Raw genomic sequence first — 24,232 nt, forward strand, 5'->3', positions numbered from 1 at the left:
ACTTCACATGTATTATATTAGCACATTTTATTCTCCCAGAAACTCCATGAGGTATGTACTATTATTAACCCACTCTACACAGGAACCAAGAGGTTAAATAACTTCTGAAGATCAGACAGACATTAAACTGTAGGATTAGGCTTCAACTCAGGCAGTGTGGCTCCAGATCATCTCAAAGCAGTATGCAGGGAGAAAGTTTAAGGTGATTTTAGAGAAGTGTCAGAAAATAAAAATGAAAGTGCTTTTTTGCATCTAGAAAAAACAGAATGCTAAAAAGAAGAAATAAGATTCTCATATATAAAATAGGATCAAATAAAAAATTAAACTAATTATAGGAGAAATCCCCAAGAATAAAATTGTTGAGATAATAAAGTAGCGGTTTCTAAAGTATTCTCTCCCCAAATCTTTTAAAATAAGACTGTTTCACCACATATACCTCTTAGGACAGTCTTTATTAAGCAATTGGATTAATAACCCCTAAACTCTCACGAACCTGCAAGAATCCAGGATTACACATGAAGAAGCTGGTAGAAGACACCCAGTGAGTGAGTGAGTGTCTTGTCATGAGACAGTCGCAGCAAATTTCCTCAGTATCAATATTTCCACCTGAGAAATGAGCCTTTTAGAACTATGATGAAAATGATACTTAAGAGACACTAATAATAATAATGTAATCACCTCTTAAGATGATGAAATCCTTTATAAACAAGTTGACGGTGTGAGCTTTACCTTTGTAAAATATCCTGAGATGACAAAATTGTCAACAACAATACAGTACCACTATATCGACACAAATATTACAAAAACTTGAGGTTATATAGAAATAAGCCAAAATATTTGTTCAGCTCCCTTAACTACCCATATCATCTTTCCATACACAATAAAAGTAAAAAGACTAGGGGAATCTGGGGAGCAGTATCCATTAAGAATTGTCAGTGATGACAGGGAGGGTATAGCTCAGTGGTTGAGCACATGCTTAGAATGCACGAGGTCCTGGGTTCAATCCCCAGTACTTCCTTTAAAAACAAACAAGCAAACAAATAAATAAATAACCTCCCCCCATGAATTGTCAATGAAGAACTATTCTTAATAGGAAAATAAATGTTACAGCATTAACAGTGAAGTCGTAAGGATGACATTTTTCTTTGATAGTTACCATCAGCCATTCATTACTATACCCTTTCCTTTGGGCTCTAGCCATTAGTAAGACTTAGGTCCCATATTATTCCAATTTTCTCTTCTATTGTCCTCCAGAAAACTCAGGTCAGCATGTGTAGGAAAATGGTCCTTAAATGAATGTCTATGATAAAACAGGAACACATGAATACATTGGATTGAGGAATGCCTCTGCTTCCAACAGAGACAGTATTGGTAGAGTGCCAGATTTCATAAAGGTAGAGATAACACAGGCATCCTAAATGATATTCTCTGAGAAGGATAACAGAAAACCTAAAGCTATGATCCATATCTGGCAAATGTTATCTTGGAAACTTTTTCCTCCATGTTGTCATAGACAAGCATAAATCATCTTCTCTTGCTGTTTCCTTTCCTTCTTTGTCTCTTTTTTTATTACAAAATTAAAAATTACTGGACTACAGCCCCAAACGCTACAGATTTCATATCTTGTTTGGGCTAATTATATCATCCAGACTGCCAAAACGGTTTCATCAATGAGCTTGTATTGCAGAAGCTCTCCTAATCAATTCTTTGACACTTCATTAAAGACTGTCTGTCTTCGAGGATTTGGAGCCTGAAACAGAGAGGCGCTTCTGTGTGGAAGGCAGGTTGGCAGGGTTCCTGGCAAAGAGAAGCCCACATCTCTCACCACCCCTATTGTTCTGGCTGCTTTGATATTATCCTGAACTTAGGGACTCTCTCTGGTCCCCAAGCCTTGATTTTCTTCTTGGTTACTATTACCTAAGACAAACTGCTGGTAATGGCTTCAAAACCATTGGTGGGTTCTAGATTTGTTTACAGACAGACATGCCAGGCTAGACTATGGAAGTCAACTTTGAGGTTAGAAGTTGTCAGCTGCAATTCTTTCATCTCTCATGAGGCTGCATGAAGAGGGCCTACCAGCTAGGAAAAGTAAAAAGAAAAAAGTTAATAAACAGGAAGCCACTGCAGGCAGTAGGTTGAGCTTTGGTGGTGAGAGGCATAGCCATCATGCAAGCACAGAGCAGGAAAGGGACAGCTTACCAGGGCTGTGGTTATTGACTAGAATTGGTCCCACTGAGAACTTGGATGGAATTTCGAAAGGTTTTAACTCTTAGATGTCAGACTTACTAATTTAAGTAACCAGAGACTGTTTAAAGAGAATATAATCAAAATTCCCCACTTCTAACGTTTACTGAGCATCTGGGGGGCATGTGACATTTTACTTGCTGCTGTGGCGTTCACACAGGGTTTGGGCCTTCTTTTCAACAATGTGACATCTGAATGAAGACATATTGGAAGAAAAGTCCAAACATGATGCAAAGAGCCACTAAAGTACGTGAGGATCAAGGCAAGGAGGGGACAGAGGAAGATATGTTGGGCAAATTCTACTACGATTATTGCTAAAACATACGGGGACAACTTAATTACTGGGGAGTGGAGCTGCTGCTTTAATCATATTAATGAGTTTTTGCTAATAATTTCAATTATTTAAGCCCAAATGAATCAGACAGATTTTAAGTTCAATAAAATCCAAAATGATTAGAATTAAGGATAGAAAAAAGGAAAATGTGTTCTGGGCAAAATAATAAATAATCATATCTTAAAAATATGCACTTAAATCTAACACATGGCAGGATTCACATGCAGATTTTTATAGTATTTAGTCTGCTTATATAGCAATACTTCTCCTGTCTTAATATGATTCAGATTTTTCTTTACGCCTCTATTTGTAGTGAATGTTTTTCAAAGTCACTTCCCATTTAGCAATTGATTTAATCAATGATACTATATTTCAGGGATGAATAAATTTATTGGACGACACTAAACAATTTTGTAGTAAATTTTCACAGGTCTCTTGTAGAATCTATTATTTCTCCTCATCATAATTTAACTTAAATAATTTATTGTACACTTACCTGTCTCACATGGAAGCCTACCGGAACATAGTTCTGTGGAAGTAGGGACAGTGTATGTCTTATTCCAAGCTTTGTCTTAGCACTTAGGATATTTTTGCCTTCACATTTGTAGGTAGTCAATAATTATCAGTAAGTGAACAAATAAATAAACACTGTATTGATCATTTTATCAATGTCATAATTATATGGAAGACCATGATTATAAATAAGCATAACAGCAAAGATTGAAAATATCAGTGGAAGCATCTTCTCTTTTGTATCATAACCAAACCCATCAAAAATGTCTCCGTCTTCAAAGAAGAGGGGGCTGTCTAATTTCTAGGTCATGTTATTCCTTCTAAAAGCTGAACGTTGGAGTCCATGATTGAGATGCTTTTCACATAAGATACTCCAGCACTGTACGTACCCATGGTAATGTAAATGCACATTTTCTGGGGTCATGACATAAAAAAAATAAGTCTTCATTTCATAGTCATTTCTTTAAGGGGAGATCTTAGATTTCTTACTCCCTTGGTTAAACCTTCACCCAGCACCATACCTGTCTATCCTAAATACCTATTACACCCTCCAGGTGATCCAGGAAAACAAAACTTTGTACTGGGACAAAGGAAATCACCTGACTTCACTCAGAAAAGGATTGAAAGTGAGGGAAAATGAGGTAGGAGCTATCTAGCTGTGATTTTAAGTTTTCAAAAAGGAACTGAGGAAAATAAAACAAGGGGAGTATTACTATTGATACTATTATCATTATTATCAAAGATACCGGATTAGGGAAAGAACATGTTTGATAAAGGTCAAAAGGTCAAAGTGGAATCTAGTATTTGACCCAGTCTTCCACTGACATATTCACTTTAGATCAAGTACACACTTTTAAAAAACAGTTTGGGATATCATGTTTATATATATATTTTATAGTTACTATTTTCTTTTCTTTTCATTTGACAGCTGTTGCTTTGTTTTTCATATTAGATCTGTATCGCTTTTTGGAATGTCTGATGACAAAGACGCTTTTTGTTCCTAACTACACTTCACAGTCTCTCTCTCTGCTCCACATAGCACTATAGATCATGTGTAAGTGTAGTATATAATCCTGCTACCACATAAATATTTAGATTGAAGGCATAGTAGAAACAGCACTGGCATAGAATGTGATGGAATATTTATTAATATTGTCAATGTTTTCAATTATTTAAAAGCTTCCACAGTGCCCTAAGATGCTAATTTTAAAATATGCTATCTGCTGTGAGTTTTTAGGTGTAACTAAATTCAGCAAGTATATTCATTAAAGATTGTACTATGTAAGGTGCACCGTGCAGGGTAGGCCGTTAAGATGAGACTCTTAGAGACTTAGAGAAATAATAGATGACTATTAAGAATGCAAAAACATAAGAGCTAATTTAATTTTTATTCAGCCAAATACTATCCTTGATCTGCTTCTGGTACTCATGAAAGTGCTGGAAAACATACTTTTAAAAATAGTGATATTTACCTTTAAGAAAATGTTCAAGCATTTCCGATTTGTGCTTATTATTTATGTGGTCAGGGGGAAAAATGTGGAGAGAGTCCATTTATTTCTTCCCAGAGACTATGATTTCAAATTTCAATTAAAATGAAATGAGCAGCACGATTATCACTACAGAGCAGGCCGTGGGTAGCAGCAATAGGCCTTCTTTCATTGCTATGGCAACAGGGCTGCACTGTCACGGCTACCTTGGCGCTACATGTAATTGTCAGTGTGAGAGCTAAACTGATAATACACAATCAATACCCCATGAGCCGCAAAACACATTTTGAGCCTGAAAGAAAACCTAGAGCAAGCAAGGTAATTTATTATTACTTTTATAATGGTGTTCTGGGACAGACACAGGCTATTGTAGCACTCTACAAGTTTTGCTGGAAGGGGAGAGAAAGCAAACCTGGATTGCACTGTTTGGACTAAACACCTCCCACTATTAGAGACAATGAGCCTTAAATGGTCAGGGGCACTGACTGAGGGTGAAGCAGAATGGAGTGCAATGGTAGCTGTGGCTGGGGGCTTGGGAGAACCGCCAGCTAGCTCCCCTTCTGAGGGGAATTACCCTGTGCAGGAGCTTAGAATAAAGTCTGGAGTGTGGGGTTTGAGGGAAGAGAACACGTGTGCACAGTGTTCTCTAGGTGTCCCCTTCACCCCTGCCAAGCTGCCATTTACTCACAGCAGCCAAATAAAAGTGTCTCATGCAGACACCAATTTCGGTCAAAGATAGATGAATAGCAAACATAAAGAGAACCAGACGCCGCCACGTTTTCCACCCAGTCCTGCCTATCTTTCCAAATCCTTAAACTGGTTGTTGTCAAACTTTAGTGCACATGAGATCCACCTGGAAGGCTTGTTCAAGTATAAATTGCGAGGCCCCTGCCTCAGAGTGTCTCACTCAGTAGGTCTGATGAGGCCTGAGAATTTGCCAACGTTGTTGGTTCCCGGATCATATTCTGAGAACCACTGCCTGACACTAATCTCAGCAGTGGCATCAGTGCTTATTAAAAAAATAATAATACTAATACACTGCCTCCAAGCAAAGTTAATGATGCAACTCAAATCTGCATGTTTTGAAAGAGAACAAGAAAAGGCAGTGAGACAGTTGCATTAACACTGAATAATCTTGGTCCCAGAAAAAAGTCAGAGAGAGGATTTTTGTTTGTTTCCTTGCCTTTTGTATATGGCTTATTCAGGAACCTGGGATCTGATAAGCATCTCTGAAGATAATTAAGAATGAACAGCATCAGGTCTGCCAGAATAAAACTTATGAAATCAGAGAAAAATACATCCTTTTGGTATGAAGACAAGCCTGCTCTGTAAGAGGTACAACTGGTGAGTGAAAGAAGAGAACAGAAACCACAGACGGGTTTCTTTACCTGTTAACTCTTTCCACTGGCCTCATTTTGGGAGCAGCTGATCAGAGAAAGCTTTCCTTTTAGTAGAGAGTAAGCAGAACGAAGCCAGAGGACTGGTGTTGGGAGGGTCCTCCACCGAGGAAAACGCTGAGTGGTAGGAAATCGCTGAAGCAGTTTGGACCTGGGCAGAGATTAATGACCTGGCAGAAGGCTGCTAACTTAATGACATTCACAGCACCGAATAAAGTCATTTTACCTCCTGGTTTCCAGTGTGTGGTATGGTCAAAACACGTGTGTTTTGGAGAGATGTCGATAAAAGACATGCCCTTGAATGTACGCCTACCCGTAAGAGACGAGGCTGTCTTACAGTTTTTCCTGATCTTTACTACATTCCCAAGGACAATATCTCACAGCATCTATTTAAATCAGGTTTCATCCATTCAGAGTGACTCGATCTGATACATGGAGAAAAAAATCACGGGTGTGTTTCAAATAATAGCAATAAGTTAGTGACAAAAACTACAACTCAGTCAAGACGCTACATAATTTTATGAAAATAAATGCTGTTTTTCTGTTCCTTTAAAATAATGCCTGTCCCATGTTGCCTCAGAAAAGTACGGCAGTTAAGATGAACAGTGAATATAGTAGAATTTCAACCTTCACAAAAATAGGTTAATAAAATGGCATTATCATCCAATTTTTAAAAAAGAAAAAACTCACTAAGACACTGAAGTTTTATAAAACGAGCCCAGCATTTAACCACAAATAATCATCACACAGCAGATTTCTTTTCGTTAATCTTATCTAAGTATTGTAACACAACAGTGTTTTTCAAAGTGCGTGAAGTCCCTAGATTAGAAGCATCAATTTCACCCGGGAACTTCTTAGAAACACAAATTCTCCTACCTGGTCCCCAGACTTACTGCACTGGGAACCCTGGGAGTGGGGCCCAGCAGTCTGGGTTGTACCTGGCCCAAGAGGTGATGCTGATGTACCAAAGGTTCAGATCACAGTCACAAGGTGCCCCTCTCTTTGTCCTTGCACTCAATTACTGGACTTGTATGACACTGTGTACAGAGCACAAATAACCATTTTTTTTGGTTACATGGTTTCTGGAAATGATGGGCTATTCCTTAAGCACTGGTGATAAAAATAAGGATTCCCCAACATCCTTTACCTAATCTTTCATTATGATTTTCCCCTTTGTTCACACTCAGTTCAATCCTGACATGCCTAAAAAATCGACAATAATGCGGATAATAAGCCCATTTACCACAAACAAAACAGCTAACTATACTACTTTCCTCTCATTTTTGTTGTTACAATTTAGCAATTTAAGAACCAAGTATCTCTTCCCAGAATTCACCCACTCAGATGCTGCAAGATCACTTGGCAAATGTAAATCTATCAGAAGGAAAAGACACCTGCGAGAGTTTTTCTCCAGTGAAACAACTTGCTCGTAGATTAAGCTTAAACAATCCCTCAGAAACCCTAGATTACAGCATCGGATACCCAAGGCTGTTTTAGAAGGTATTTTTTTCCCCACAGTCATTAAAATTAATTTGTGCATTTTATGACACAGAAACTTATCAAAGCATCTTAACTGTGAAACTAACTAAATAAATATCCCCAGCATTCCCCACATTTAAAGAGATTATTTATTTTCTCTGAGGGCTGATAAAAGTTGTGATGGCACATTTTCTAATTTTAAAACCATTTTCATTTCACACTTCTGAAAAGCTTGAAGTCAGGAGTGAGCTGGTGGGTCTGTTTGAAGTGTGATTCACACTTTATGCTCTCTTCCCCCAACAGCTCATGCATATTTATAACACCAACCAGACTTCAGGTTTTAAACATGCCAAAGAAAGGGACTATTTTAGAGGATAATAAATAAGTATGCTGTAGTTATGTAGCACTTTCTGTCCCCAAAATCCACCCTGTTTACAAATTTTAACTCCATTTCCAAAGATAAAATAATACAGAAGTCATCCTCACCTTCATCTTATCCTACAAAAGTCTTAATTAAAAAATATTCTTCTCTAGAGCTAATTCAATAGTAACTTTCCACTTTCTTTTGGGGGGGGGACTATAATAATCCCTATTTCACTTAATATTTTATTTCTTCATTTATCAGCCAGTCCATCTATCCACCCAACCATTAATCCATTAGTCAGTCAACAAACACCATTACAGGAATCCTGTGACAAAGTCAAGCAAAGACCAAAGGGATACAAAGACAGTATTCCATCTTTCTCAGCCAAGAGTCAGATAAGTAAGCAAGTTTTCCTATCAATATGAAAAGTGCCACAATTGATATATAGATGGAATAAGAAAAAAGCATATACTTAACTTTTTCCAGATATGTTTCAAAAAGGCATCATGAAGGCAATGGCATTTTAACTGAATGTAAAAGGACAGAATGGAGTTCAGTAGGTTTATGGAGCACAATAAGCAACTCAGTCCAAAGAATTAGCACAAGCGAAGTTTCTAAGGACTGGAGGAGCACAGACTATGCGGGAAGCAGAAAAGAACCCTGCACAGCCTGGGAGCTGGCCACACGTGGCCAAATGGCAGCACTGGAGATTGAACTGGCAAGCAAGGGGCAGAGTGGAGGGCGCCTGGTCCACCCCACGGAGGAGTTTAGTGTGTAGCTGAGGGATGGACAGCTCAACACTGCGGGCTACGGGTGTCCTGTGGGAAAACCTGACAGTGTGCTTCACTTACAGGCCTTCTAATTCAGTTTATTTAAAATATCAAGCAGACTCAGGAAGGCCCAATTTCAGGTTTAGATTCAGTGCTTCTTTCTGATTCCTAAAGCTAACTGGAAACCATGAGTAAAATTAAGGGGGCCACATGATCCAACTTGCATTTAGCTGAGTAGAGTGGAGTGAGGCAAAGGGTAAAAGTAACTAGTCCAGTCCCTGTTAATATGACTGTTTATTCATTCAACCATCTGATATTACTGAGTCCTTAAAATGTGCAAAGCCCTGAGCTGAGCTCAAAAGAAAACCATGTAACTGTCTTAATGCAAAGTCCACTGGGTTGCTTTCTGTTTGGTTGTTTTTTGTTTTTGTTTCCCTTCAGTTGGTAAACTTCTTAAAGGCAGCAGCAACACCTCTTCTAAATGCAATCATCTGCTTGCCTAGCACGCTGCTACAGTGTCTGCGTGCTCTGTGCACGCCACAAATGTGTGCTGATGACATTCAGTTTCACGACTACAGCATTGTTTTGCAACTTAGCCAGGAAACAGAGATGCACTGTGATTCAAACAACACGCCATCCCACTTCCTCACTGCCAGCAACACAGCCCAGAAGCCAAAGCTCTGGGCTTGGGAATCGGATGGCTGGGGAAATTCTGGGACTCAGTTAGGAGGAGGGCTGACTCTTTCTTACTCTGAAGTAGCCTACGCTTTTCAAGTATGCAAGTCATGCATTGGAGTGATGAGGTAGCATGTAGTCCTCAGTATCCGTTAGGGGTATCCGTTGTTTTCTTAAGTGAGAAAACACACAGATTTACCACTTTATAAAAAATATATGTATTTTTTAAATTAGATTTTTTAAATTTATTATAAAGGAGAACTCTAGAGAGCTTACTGTTCACTTTTATATTAAACAGAATATAAAGCACATACAGTGAATTCTTTACAAGTTTATAAATTCTCCTCTTAAAAGAATTGGTGGTGACATTTAATCAAGAGCAGCTCCAAGTGAATTCTCAATCTTCTGTTCTTTGTCCTACACTGGACTTGTACCCAGTTCTTATGCTGTGGTTTCTCTTCCTTCCTTTAGCTCTCTTTTTTTTCTTAAGATGAATTCTAAGTTATTTTATTTATGCACATATCTAAAATTGGATTTCTTTTCCTCTTCCACATTCCAAATTTCCCTTCTACTCTCTCTCGGCAACCCTGATTAACAACTTGTTTTATTCTTATCTCTCCCTATTATAATCCTGTTTCCTCACTTAACGATACATTGTGGAAATTCCTCTAAGTCACGTGGTTTAGACCAAGATAGATCAAGTTCATTCTTCTAAACGACTGTGTTTAACAGTCTCTAATAGGAACTTATTATAATTCACTCAACAATTCCATTTCCCTATTAATGAACATTTACTTAACATTTCCTCTTTTTAACCACTATAAAAAAATACTGCAAAAAAATCCTTGGATACCAGTATTTTTATTTCTATGAGATAGATTCTCAAAATTAGGATTCCTGAGACAAATGGTATTATGTATTTTAATTGTAACAGAAATTGCCATGCAAAAGTCAATCTATGTTTTAAAAATAAAACTGTAATAATTTAAATTTTTCCTGCATTTTAAACAGCAGGAGGAATCAGCACACTTTTAAATGTATGCCAATCGGGTGAATACAAAGTGATATTTCATTGTTACTTAAATTTGCTATTCTTTGATCCCTAAGGAGATCAGACAGCTTTTCAGAGGTTTAAAGGCCATCAGAATGCTTTCTTCTGTACGGTGTTTATTCATATTCATCGCCCATTCATCTACTGGGTTTTTTAGCTATCAATTTGCAAAAATTCTATGTATAATCTATCTTCACTGCTCACCACCTAAACAGAATTATTACTGCTGCTCTCCCCATAAAAGAACGCTAATGTTAAGGCTGGAATATGCCCAGGTTACAGAAACAAAAACAACAACAAAACAAATTGCATTAACCAGTCTCCCTTTCACAGCTGGGATAGACAGAGTTGTGGTGAAAGAAGCCGACATCTTAGGGTGAGACTTTTGGGTAATTTCTTTTAAGAGGTGCAGACTTACCTGCTATGCATGCTTTTTGCTTTCACTCTTCCTACTGTTTCCTTCCTAGAATTTGGATCTAGTACTGAAGGTACAACGGCTTTTCAGTGAACATAAAGTAACAAAGGTGAGGATGACAGCCCCCGGTCACGACAGCTGCTTAGCGATTACCGCATGGAGTTGCTGTATGAGTTCTGGATTGCTTACCTGCTGACTTCCTACGTGGAAAAGATTAGGACACTTTTTTCAGCACAGTTATTTGGGTTCTCGGTTACAACCTCTTGTGATCCCAATGGACTTATTTCCTTAAAACCTTTCCCAAACATATCATTTACATATTGAAAGTGTTGCTGGAATTTTTTACTATAACTTTTCCTTTAAAACACTTATATGTTGACTATTTTCTTTTTATATTACAGCATCTGGGATTCCTGTTTGGGTTAGAAATGTTTCAACCAATCACTAGGTTGTACATATAGTACACATTTTCTTCCAACATTTTGGTACTTAAAAAAAAAAAAACTTTACGTCGCTAATTCATTAAGAATTTATTTTTATTTATGAAGTGAGACAGATACCCATATGGATTTCTTCCATACGGATGGTGGGTTGTCCTTCTACCATTTGTCAAATAAACACTTTCGATCTCTCCACTAAATTGCGATAACAGCTTTGGAAGCAGTTAAATTCCTGTGTATACTGGGGACTATTTATGGGTTACTCTTCTCTTCTTTTAATCTAATTGCCCATTTCTATGCCAGAACTACATTATTATTTTTTTTTCTACTACAATGATTGTTATATTGGAATTATAAAGTGTAGTCCTTCCTCACGATCTTCTTTCTTAAATTTCTTTGGGCTACTCTCAGACATCAGTTCTTTCATATGAACCTGAAGATCACTCTGGGTCATCAGAAAGCCACCAGCACAAGGTTTTACTTGGAATTGCAGTGGGGGGATCGCTTTGATCGTAAATCATCCCACGCAAGGCCATAGCTGGTCTTTCATTTGGCCAGATATTGTTTATTTATTTGTATAATTTAAAAAATACATATTGGGTTTTTACATCTTGTTAAATAAATTCCTAGGCATTTTTTAATTTTGCTATCTTTTGGAATTGTCTCCATCTAATTATCAGAGACAAAATAACAAATAGATACTTTTCTTTTTCTCTTTGCCTTACATTCTTTCTTTCTTTTTTTTTTTTTTTTTTCCTTTCTCCTGTCCTCCCTTTCTGTCTTTCGGAGATACTCAACGTTGTCAAAAGTAAATGCAATAAGATGGAAAAAAAAAGACAAACATGAGGTGAAAAGATAAATTTATCTATTTTTTACTGATATTTTGAGGGCTATTATTTTTCTCTCCATTCTACAGATAAAAGTAATTGAAGCTCAAAGTTAGGAGTCTGGTAAGTATCACAGTCAAGATTCAAACTCAGGGCTGCACGCCTCCATATTGTTGCCTTTTTCCTAGCAAGTCATTGCTTCTCTGTGGCAATTTCCCCTAAATATTCTGCTTCATTTATTACTTGCTTTCTATGCAGATGTATGAAGAATAATTAGCCCAAATGTTAAACGTGAGATGGTAATTTAAAATATGCTCCCGTCAGTAAAAGAGTTCTTTCCTATGCTCACTGTGTCAAATCTAGAATTGTCCTTTTATTTTTAGGATTGTTTCAAGATCAAGTTAAATATTTCTTCCGGTCCTAGATGTACTGGGATGCAATACTGACTTTTCTTTTACTCCTGAACGTTATAGTTGCACAGAGCAGAGTCCACTAACCCCAATTTACCCCAACTGGGATTATTTTCCCAATGGGACCAAAAAAAAAAAAACCTAAATAAGCAAAAAACTCTTTCTTCAGAAGAACAAGAACTTAAAATTCAGATGCAGGGCTATCTCTCCTGGCTATAATTTTGTTTACATACATTTTCAACAACAGCCCAAAAAGAAGGGAGATAGAAGAGCATAAAAATCGGACACTTCTGCACACATATAAACATCATACCCGATCTTCTGATCAGGCATGCATTTAAATGCCTTGTCTACATTTAAATGCAAGGTGAATTATCATTTGGAGCTTTCCCTCGTATTCCATAGGATGATATCATTATGCATGGTGTGGAACTAATTACAGAATTATCACCAATGCAGTATCTTTCAGGGACTTTGGTTTTTCTAAGTGCAAGGAAATGTAACTAGACTCCAGTGAGAGGTAAGGGAGAAACTGGAATAATTTCTAGGCACTAATTTCAACTATTTTCTACAAGTACTGCTATCATAACTTCCCTGTGGCTTTACCTCAAAATCCAATTTCCCTCTGTTTCAAAAAAAAGGAAAAAGAAAGAAAATTTGGGGTATACCACTCAGGGAAGAGAAAATGTACTCAGTTCCTTTCTCTCTACCTGCTCTTCTTCAATGGCTGGAGAGTAAAATAAAGAGCTTGTGTAAAGGTTTAATTAAGGTCAGAATTAAAACATGGATCCTGCTTCTGTGCCTGGGGGAAGTCAATGCGTGTTTTTTGAAGTCTAATTTCAAGGGCAGAGCGGAACCTTGTAGAGTGGGTTTTTCTTACTAATTGGGCCCTAAGTGAGGAGTCTGTGTGTTTAAACATCTCCTGAAAGGGTTATTTGCATTCACTTCCTCCTCAGAAGCATACCTTAACAGAGAAATAATCCTCCCCTTGAAAAATTATTGAGATGTAACAATCCTTGATTTGTGACAGGGCCAGACAAGCAATCCAGGGAGCCACCGATTTGCATCCCAAACTCAAGAGGTTGGGTATGTTCAGGCATCAAGAAAGCATAATCTTCTCTTGAAATTCTGACTACCTCAAATTCCCTGTATCATACAGAACACAGATTTTTTTTTTTTTTTAAAAGATAGTTGGTATGACTAGAACAGCTAGATTCTGAAAATGTAGAAACAAATGTGCAGAGATAGGGGAAATCTAGAGTGGGAAAAGGCAGGGTCATTCTAGAAGTACTCCTTGCCGAACCTTCCACCACACACACAAATCAGGTAGTGTATTCTCTCTGCACCTGGCCCATGCCACTCATGCTATTCAGTGATGGAGAACAATTTTCCAGCTAAATCTATCCTTTAAGGCTCAGTTCAAATTCCAACACCACCATGAATACCTGTCTACCTCAGTCTCCAGATAGCTTTCTTTTCTGCATACCTGTAGCACCCATTATGGATAGCACCCATTTGACAAAAATGCAGTCATGGAAATGGCAATTTCACTGGGAGTTTTAGAGTTATAAGGACACTAAAAGACCAACTCTAATTGCTTGTTTTGCATATGAAAAAATTGTTGGATATATTAAATAATTTGTCTAAGGCACACTGACAATTTTAACCGGGTGTCTCTTCTCTCTGCCTATACTGCAGACTCTTAGAATGCAGAATAAAGGTCTTACACCCCCTTGGATCCCTTTTTGTCCTAGTCCAACCACTTTCCCATAATAGATGCTCAATAAATATGTGTTGGTTGAAGGACAAACATTAAGCCTGAAGTAAATTAAATTTTAACCTAGTGCAACAACAACAAAAATCTATTGAATACATTGTATACAAAATATTGCTAAGTGAGGAAGACTACTGTTCTCAGAGAGTTTGCAATCTTACATAAAAGATATGACGTTCCAGTTATGTCTGCCCCAGCTAGAGTCATGGATATCTTCTATACATTTAGGATTGGTCTCTACTGGATGATAATTCAATTCTAACCAAGGGAGGGTGAATTCTTTAGTCTACATCTCAGTGATTGATGGGCCTGCAATTAATATATTTGGAACACTTGATGGACCTGTAATTTCTATATTTTGGAACAGTCTGGCCATCTCCCATTGATGTGTCCTCCCTGTTTCCTTACCTGAATCTAAGTTTTCCTTCTGGAACTGAAGCCTTCTGTGAAACCCACAACTATTAAAGCCCTAAAAAATTAATTTCAAGCTCTACCACTTCAAAGTATACTTACAAACAATGGAAACCCATTCAGTGGGTAATGAGTATACATGATATAAAATTTAGGGAACAAAATTTCAGGAAATGAGAGAAGATCTGAAGGTCATAATGACAGGCTAACCTGAAAAGAGGCCACACTTTTCCCCACACCCAGGTGATACAGAAGTTTCAAAGTTCAAAGGCTAATCAATTCTGAGGTAGGGGAAGGAAAGGTGAAAAAAGATCAAATTGGAATTTTTAAAAATAATTTCAGTAAAGGAGGAGGCCTTACGTGATGGGGATTGGTGAGGTATATAAACACTAAAGAAAACAGAAAAGTCTTTAGACTAATTACTATGGGAAATTAGTTATTAACTCTATAAAACACTAATAAAAAAATGTTGAAGTGCATGGAGGCCCCAGGCAAGATCTCCTGTAACTTTCTGAATTGATGAAGGTGCGTATTCCAGTTGTGGTCACGGCAGAGGGAAAAGTTAAAGTGCTGAGGGAATGCAGGATTCCAATTGGAACCTTTGGTCCCAGTGAGTAGGATCCAGGCTGTGAGAAATAGAAAGTGAAGACAGAGGAGTGATGAGAAGTGAAGGGGTGGACACTGGGAGGCCCCAAAGGGGAGGCCACTGGCATGGAGGAGGTGGAGGAAACGTGATGCTTAGAAGTGCCATCCATATGAATGCTGGTATCTCTGAATATGCTTGCCTGAGACAGAACAACAAAAGTCAAAAAGCCAAAGTACTGACGCCTCTACAAAGGAGAAACATTCATCCTCTAAGATGTAGTTAGTCAGAGAGCACACATGTCAAAGGGGGAGATGTTTGCTGCTCAGTGATACTCGCTTGGATAGTAGAGTGGGAAAGAGTCTACTCAGCATCATGAGAAGCAAGGGTTTCAAGCTGAATTCAACTCAGATGGAAATTACAGAGGGAAACATATATAGGGTTTGCGCACAACAGAAAACGGATTCCAAAGAGCCCAGGGTAAGAGTTAGTGACTGGGATTCCTGAGTCAGGGAAAGTAACGAGCTGGAAAGAAACAAAGTAGAGAATGACGTATAACAAAGCTCCTTTAGAATTCTGGGGGAGAAAAACAGTCCCACAATCCCTGTATCAATTGGGCTGAGTCAAAACAGAGCTCACTCTTCTAGTGAGATAGACACTACCCTTTCTGAGTTGAAGTATAGCACAATTACAGTTGATAAAAGCAAAGATCATCCTTAAATCCTGTGGACCAAGAGAGATCAGGTCTTTACTGATCATCTCCTGCAGCTAATTTCAATTTCTTTCTATAGATAAAAGAGATCAAGATGAAAGACATTTAAGATACAATGTGAAAGTCCAGCCAAGGCTTCACTCTCAATTCCAGCTTATTTAGAATACTGAATGTTGTTGGATCTAGGTGTCTGTTGTCACTTTTTGTTACCTCCTAGCATAGAAGTCTAGTCAAGATAAACAAACAAGCCCACAGCAATCGGAAGTATGTCCTCTGAGATGCCCTCCTCTGCTTGCATTTCTATTCCTCACCATATTAACTTCTATTTACCTTCCTGTAACACTAGCTTTGGGTATATAATTTCTCCCTCTCCTTTTGAGATTCTTAAGATTAAAGTATACACCTTCCTTCTCTATAAGTCAGTAGACAGTCCTAGCATATAGTAGGTGCTCAATAAATGTTTGACTAATTGACAATTGATCATAGCACATAATCTCTATTTTTACACAAACGACTCTATACTATCATCATCATCACCATCATCACCAATAGCCTGGGGACAATTCTCTCACAATAACAACCACGCTGTAATCTAAGGCGAAGTAGAGGGTGTAAAGCAATATATGTCTAAGGATAACTGGGGGTGGGGAGCAGCATCTGTAAATTATGGTCTGGAGGGCCATTATTGAAGAGTGAGTGGAACAACTACTATGCAACTACCAGCAAGCAAGCCACTGACTCACCAACCACTAAGCACTTAGTCAATCCATGCATTGTGTTCAGTGTTGTGAGGACATCACAGGGGCTGGAAAAGTGTCCCTAGTCTCCATGTTCTCTTAAATTCAAGAAATGAGTACTCTACTGGAGGAGGAAAAGAATACACTGAGTGCCATGGAAAACAATATGAAACAGTATGGATTTAGGGATTAAACTTCATGATAAATTCTAAGTAGAGAAACATGAGTGATGGTTCCTATGGCCAGTAAAGACTTTTGAAGTCTTGTCATATTTGCTAAGGTAGAAAGTTGAGCAAAAGGTACAACAGGCTCCAGGAAGAATGGAAAGGTAAACAAGCATTAGAGGACAGTGGAAGAATGACATCAGCCTAGAAAGAGCGGCGCAATAGGAAAATCATCAGCTTGTGGAGTCAGAGAGTATTACCAAAGATAATCAGCACATAAGGAACTGAGACTTGTCATGATAGGAAAAAATAAACACCTTAAATATTTAATGTCATTATACATTTATTCAAAGTCAACATGTTATTAAAATATATAAGCAGAATCTTGAATACTTGTCATAGATTTTAAATGATTATATTTAATACAGAATAAGAAATTCTCCCTCTTAAATTATCCATTTTATCCACTGAGATCTGATATATGAATGTCAACTATCTTCCTCTAACAACCAAATTCAAGGTATATATGACTGTGCAATCATTTGGCTGAGTTAAGCAGATGACAAGAAAATCATTTTAGGACCCTAGGAAAATATTTGTCATCTTTGGTTGAAAGAGACACAGTAGCACCAAGAGAAAAATCTCTGTGCTAACTCCATCCTGTACTAGCTCTTGCAATAGATTATCTCTTCTCCCCACTGTGGGGGTTAATGCAGAGTGACCCAGTGCATGGGTGTCCCATGCTGAGGACGGGGTAAGGCCCATGATGATGGTGAGATAATAAGGGTGATTCACAAGGCCTAGTTCAAAAGCATTGGGTAATTATGTCACTACTGTCATTGCTTCTGCTTCAATTCAAACAGTCAAGTCATGGACTGACACCTCCATCTCTCTGAGAAAGATGAGTCCTCCAAAGGCAAAGAAGAAGGGCTGATTTGAGGCTGGTCTGGATGGGAAAGAGAGAGAGCACAGACAGTACCAGTACAACTACAGACGATGCTGGCTGAATGGTTGAATAGTAATCATCTAATTGAAATAGAGGATAGCAAAGATTAAATGCAAAAAATCTGGTGGAAATAATAAGAAGTCAAGAGCACAGAGGAGGTAAGAGGGACTGTTCTGATCAGAAGCTTTTGCCCAGGATTTGCCTTCCTGATCATGGGGTTTTGAAAAGCCTGAAGGTGAGCTGGTCTTCATCATAAGCCATTAAATTAGGGGTGCTCCCTCAAGGTGAATAGGAGTCTTGCAGGTTAGAGAGGGGAGAAACAGAGTTAGGAGTCCAAGGGGAGCCCTTTAGGATATCACACGAACCTCTTCCTTACCCCTAATCTCAGGGATAATCAGAAAAGGAATCATCCACACGATGTAAGTGGCTCAGTTGTCCCTGGTTTCTAGTGACATGTTTATTGGTCTTATTTTAAAGCTGGTTCAATACGCAGGATGTTGCAGGAAGTTCTATATAAATAAAAAAGGAAATTTCCCGAAAATATATCACATGTTCACCATCACTGTACCATTCACATTATTTAAAAATAGCACAAGACTAGGCTACTGATACACATAGGAGGGGTTAATTTCAAAGTATATCATAAAATGTTATGATGCGGTGCCGAATCAGTAATTTCATCATCAAACTGCTTAGCATCTCACAGTGTACATCAGGACACACCTGCGCCACACACAGCAGTACTCATGTCTCCATCCGTGCTCCTGAGCTGAGTGGGAGGACTGGAGGAAGTTAACACTTTCTGAGCACCTACAGCAAGCCAGGCACTTCACACAGATCACCCTATGCAACAGTCATTGTAAACCTGAGATGTCAGAATGCATATATTTACTCTATTCGTAAGAAAATGGAATCTCAGGTGGATGTAGCATCTTTCTCAAGGTCCATATTTTACTAAATAACCGGGACAAGAATGAAATACAGGGATACATGGCTTCAAAAATTATTTTTTTAATCCATTCCATACACCATTCCTCAGAAAAGTTACAGTAAGCCAGTCAATGCCAATCTTATTAATCCTTGAGTCTCAGTACTAAAAATAGAGAATCTTCTTAATATTTGGGTCAGTATCAATTTTTACTTTTCTGGACTAAAAAAAAAAAACTCTACTAAATAAAACCAAAAAATGAGCATTTTCCACATATACGAGATGAGATGAGATTTTGCCTTAACTATTCAGTCATCACATTAAAAATACCAAGGCCGTTATTTCTGATAAGTTTCCATTTTCTGTAGATGAACTTTTGTGTGACTCACAATAGAATCTTTGGGAAATTTGCCCATTTTAATCAATGCAGCAGTAAAAGTGAAGAGGAAAGAGGAAATGGATCAGGATGGATGTGTCAGTGACTAAATTAGGTTTGACCCTCAAGCTGAGAATGAGTCCGCTTGATGAAAGACTATTTGTACTACCTCTTAACTGCTCTAGGTTTCTACACAGTTCCCCCGACTCCACTATCACCCCTACTACAAGAAAAAAGCTTTCAGAACAACCCAGTATTAGTGACACATCCCTTGAACTCTTTCCAGATATGTGTGATTTAGAAGAGACTTTTGTAAAGGGTAATATTTGGGGAAAAAAAAAAAAAAACAAGAAGGAAACCAGTATTTGAATTAAAGGCAGCTGCAAAAGAAGCTGTAGAAGGGCATGCATTTTTAATAATTCAGCACGTAGAACATTCTCTTCCTGATCCCCAGTTGTATTGTGACGGCCACTTGTAAATCATTTTTAATTGTCTTATTAAGCAGCTTAGAGTGCAGCAATCAAAAGCTTGTGGCGTTGTGAGACCTGGCATAGCCATCAGGCATGGATCAGCAGTCAGGATAATGGAAGACGCAGGATTATGTAACCAGTTATGGTCAGCAGGGAAGTCGATCTGGAGAGAAAGTGGTACATGGTTGATTTTGAAGAGATGCTAATCTCAGACAATATGAAACCTGACATTATGGTTCCAGGGAATGGAGACCCTTCCCAACACATGCACACACATCAGCCATGTGCAGTGTGATAACTGCACTGGGAAAAGCCAACTGTCAAAAGCAGTGATCTCTTTTCAAGGAGAAATTTCTCATGCAGTGTTCTGACTTACGACATAAAGGCTATTTGCAAAACAGGTCCCAAAGGCTAGAATCCTTTGGTGGAAATTCCCAGTAACTACATTACGAAGTTAGTTCTTGCTTTAATGAGAACATGCAGAATTACATGAGTGTGGAATCCTTGAGACAAAATGCAACTGAATTCCATGAAGACAATTTTCTGAGGTGAGCGTGCCATGTCACAACTTTGGGATTCATGGTTACGACATCTTTAGATCTACAATAGCTCAAAGATTCCTTCTTATTCCTCTTCAGACTTAATTGTCTTACATTGCCCTAAAGTATCCCAGGTAAAAGTAGCAAACTTCTAAATCAATTATTGCACCACATTAGGCAGCAGTGAGAGCCAACAGTCTGTGGCCATCAGATGAGGGGCTGGGCAAACGCATGCTGACCTCCTAACTGAGAAATCCAAAGAAATATGTTATTCTTCATAAACCACATCTTACTAGACAATAACCATTTTCGACTCAATCACCAAGAGTTTGGCCAAAAAGGAGGAATGTACAAAGAAAGAAATTATGTAATTGATAGCAAGCATCTGTAAACACATTAAGAGAATTCTGTTCCAATACATTAGTGGGGGAAGAAAATGTCTGGTCTCCTGGATCTATAGTTCTCAAATTATGTGCTGCAACATAAATAATACATAGCTTTCAATTTTTTCTCTTGATTTTCTAGCCATAGGCAAAAAATGTTAAGTCTGTTTTCATAAGCATCTGGCCTTAACCAGAGAAAGAAAGCATAAAGATTTCCGTAAGGACACTGTTGGTCTAATGTTGCAACAGTCTTAGAACTCTCATGATTACATACTGTGTGTTTTACTGAGCAATGACTCATTAATTTCTTTTAGCTTGAGAGTTTGAAATAAGTCTAATTAGAGACAGTATAAATAATCTCATTTGTGAGAAATAGGCATGAATAAAGGATAAAGAATGAGAAGAATTTCCCATATAGGTATTCTTTCTCATTTCCATAAGGGACAGCTTCTTTTCCTCAAATATTCCTCTCCAGATTTAACCATGGGTGCAGCATTGCAGAAACATTTAAATAAAATATTCCAGAAGTTCTCCATGGAAATTACGATTTCACAGTTGGCCATATTCCCAAACTTTTCCCAAAGCAATTATGTTAAATAAAGTAAAATTAAAATGATTTAACAAGACTTATAAACCAAACTGATTAAATATTTACCTTTACAATGAAAATGGAGGGAAAAAAAGAGCATATATAAACCACTTATTTTATTGTTAAGATTTATACAGTTCCTGCTTGAGAGTCCAAGATGTCTCAGCTTGTTAGTTACAAACTAGGTAGAGCATTCTTGAGCTTGGTCTTGCTTTATCAGAGATGCATGTCTACACTAAGGGATCCAAAGCTGCATAACTTTAGCAGCCATAAAAATTACAGTTAAGAGGTGTTATCTTAAAAATATGAGAGACAAATCTAAATAAAGATGGAAGGTATTATACAGAAAACTTAGCCATAAGATTAGTAACCAGAAAAATCAGAAACAAATTGGTATGTAAAGAGCTAGATGAGTCAGAGTAAGTTGTTCAGGACAAGGCTGAGAACAATGTGTAGGTTCAAGAAGAGTATTTTATGTAGTGCTGGATAAATGGGTCTAGCATGGCTTAACAGTTTAAAGGAACCACACAGTCCTGGACCAGGATAACAGCATTGCTGTTGCTGTTGCCATTATTACTTTCTATTGTAACAATCATTTTTAGACAAAGCGTCTATCTTAAAAAGAATAGGAGAGGGGCATGATTTTATCCTTGTTGTGCCATTTTCTTCAGTTCATTAAATGAAAGAAATTGATTTGGTAGAACTAATTTTGTAATTAAAAAGCTTATCATGGTTTTCTGTAATGAGTTAAGTAAACAGACAGTAATTCAGTTACAATATTTACACAGCTCATACCAGGGGATGTGTGCTTACTAAATTAAATAACGTGGGAAAATGAGGTAGAGATCATATAAAATGGGGGTGAACAGAGTGCACCAAGGGTAAGAAGGAATTCAGATGTGGCAGGTCATCACTGCATTTCTTATGTTGGCGCCAGTTCAGAAAGTTAGCGATTTGCATTTCCCTTGAGATGGAAAACACTGTGATCAATGACTTCATTAGACTGTGGCTCCCATGAACTCAAGTTTATCTACCTTGAGAAAGAAGGAAGTAACCTACTTGAAACCAAAAGATGCCAGGTTTTCCATGCTCATAAAAGAAATTATTTTCCTTATGATCCCAAAGAGTTCCCTGCAAATCACTATTCATCTACACTTGGGGAGGAGCACAGGACCTGCTTCATGGAACAGGGAAACAGTAAGAGAGGAGTGAGGATGATCATTGAGAGGTAGCTGAAAACCTATCAGATAAGCCTCTGTGGAGGTAGACAGAATTGCTCAAATGGTTGCCTTATAAAGTCCCAAGAAGTTAATTTTTGAAAACAAGTGTCAAAGTAACTATAAGTTCCATCACTGATGAGGACCTGTTTGAAATGTCCTCTGAAAGATGAAACCCATAAAGACCCATATCCCTGAATTATCAAATTTGAATGTTGGCTCAGAGTTAACTTGAAGGGAGACATAGAGAGACAGGTAGAGAGACAAAGAAGGAAAGAGAAGAAAAGAGAAAAGAAAGTGGAAAATAAAGGGAGAGGTGGAAGTGAGAGAGAAAAGAAAGGGAAGGGAGAAGAGAGGAAAAGAAAAGGGAGGCAAGGTGAGGAAGGAAAAGGACAGAAGGGGAGAGAAGAGAACCGGAAAGAGGCCACACCTTCAGTACCTCAGTACCTCAGCACCTGGCTTGGTCTTTAGACTTGGTAATTCAAATAATAATAAGCAGGCTCAATGCCACTTGCCTTAAAAGCGAGGCAAGCTCATCACCTCAGGTAAGGTAGTTGCATTTGTTAAGACTATTTAAAACCATCTTTGAAAACTGCTGCCTTGGGATAAACCATGGGGCTCAAATTTTATAGCTGAATCTGCAGCTTAGATGTTGCTGGGCTTTGAACTATGGTCTGGGCTACTCCTAACCACCCATCTCTACTCTTACTTTGCTAAATTCCCTGGGACTCCATTATTCCAGGGCCTTTATTACTAAAGTCAATGCAGGTCAAGGGATTCCAGCCACTTTCCTTGGCATTCTGTGTCTATCCTTACCAAAGCTTAAGCCATTCAGGACCACGGACAGCTCCTGCCCCCCAAAGCAAAAGTCTACAGACCCGAGGCTTAGCTCTGCCATTTTAAATTACGCATGGAGTGTATCAGGGAACAAAGCAAATACTTGTCTTTGTTCAACTGAGAGGTTTTCAGCAGTAAGTGAATGGTATCACCCACATTCTTGTGATTTAAAAGATATTTCAAAACACACACTGTACATACTTTACCACACACATCCAGCTACATTTGTCCTTTCAGTCTTTCTAAATGGGATGTTGTTAAAATCAATTCAAATAATCACTATGTGTCAAAGATATGCCCATCAGGATATTTCTGCCTTGTAATCTATGTTGGAAAACGCTGACAGAAGCAACTGGATGTCAAATGTCTCTTATATTCAGCATAAAGTTGACAGGGCCAAATTCTCTGAAATTCTAAAATGTAGAAGTTTCTGGAATCTGGGATTAAGAAGGATATATAAATTCTTCCCAGTGTCAATATTTCATAAATATTTCCTGAAAGTCCACCATGTTACATATCATCACAGCTGAATAATAATATGTCCACAAAAAACAAAGTTTTAAGAAATGTTCCACAAAGAAATGCTCTTTGCTCCCTCATCCCCAAGGAAAGTTGTGATGTTATTTAAAAGAGGAAAGTTAATCTCCAGTTACAGAAATCCAAGTAAATGTGTTATACAAAGAAGAAAGAAAAGAATCTTACATCATTCCAAATTGAATGGCTTAAAACTAAGGGTTAAGATAGTTCCCTAACCAACAGATCTAAGTGAAGGCCTCCTGCATCATTACTTACAGGTTCCCTCCCCAAAGATCAACTGCAAAGTGTTACTGAGAACATCTATAAACGGGCCATTTGGAGAATAAAGGAAGTAATTAATTTTCTCTGGTTAAAAAAATGGTCACAACCCTTTCCCAAGCTTTTCCACACAACTGTCTACTCAGCTCTGCCTTTCCTTCTTGTGTTGCACCAGCCTACCACCATGTGCCATCTGTCAGCTTCGGCCTGTAACACATGAAGCCTCTTAAGTATCTGAGTATCATTTTAGATCCTATTTTTTTCAGGTTAAAAGCAGTAAATTGCAGATGGCAAGTGGTTTTTTTTTTCCTTGTGATTACTGAAAGCTGGGGTAATTTTGTCGTGAGTCACATTAAAAAAAGAAC

General features: G+C 38.0%; 1 protein-coding gene and 1 non-coding gene across 2 annotated transcripts in view; one reads left to right on the forward strand and one right to left on the reverse strand.

Moving 5' to 3' along the window:
- Positions 1-24,232, reverse strand: part of NRXN3 (neurexin 3) — a 1,655,134-nt gene that overhangs the window by 569,172 nt on the left and 1,061,730 nt on the right. The gene's annotated exons all lie outside the window — the stretch shown is intronic.
- TRNAS-AGA (transfer RNA serine (anticodon AGA)) lies at positions 946-1,018 on the forward strand. Its single transcript has one exon. It is a non-coding gene; the product is annotated as a tRNA-Ser (tRNA).

This window comes from Camelus bactrianus, chromosome 6 (assembly GCF_048773025.1).
Source record: "Camelus bactrianus isolate YW-2024 breed Bactrian camel chromosome 6, ASM4877302v1, whole genome shotgun sequence".
In the NCBI taxonomy this organism is placed as follows: domain Eukaryota; kingdom Metazoa; phylum Chordata; class Mammalia; order Artiodactyla; family Camelidae; genus Camelus; species Camelus bactrianus.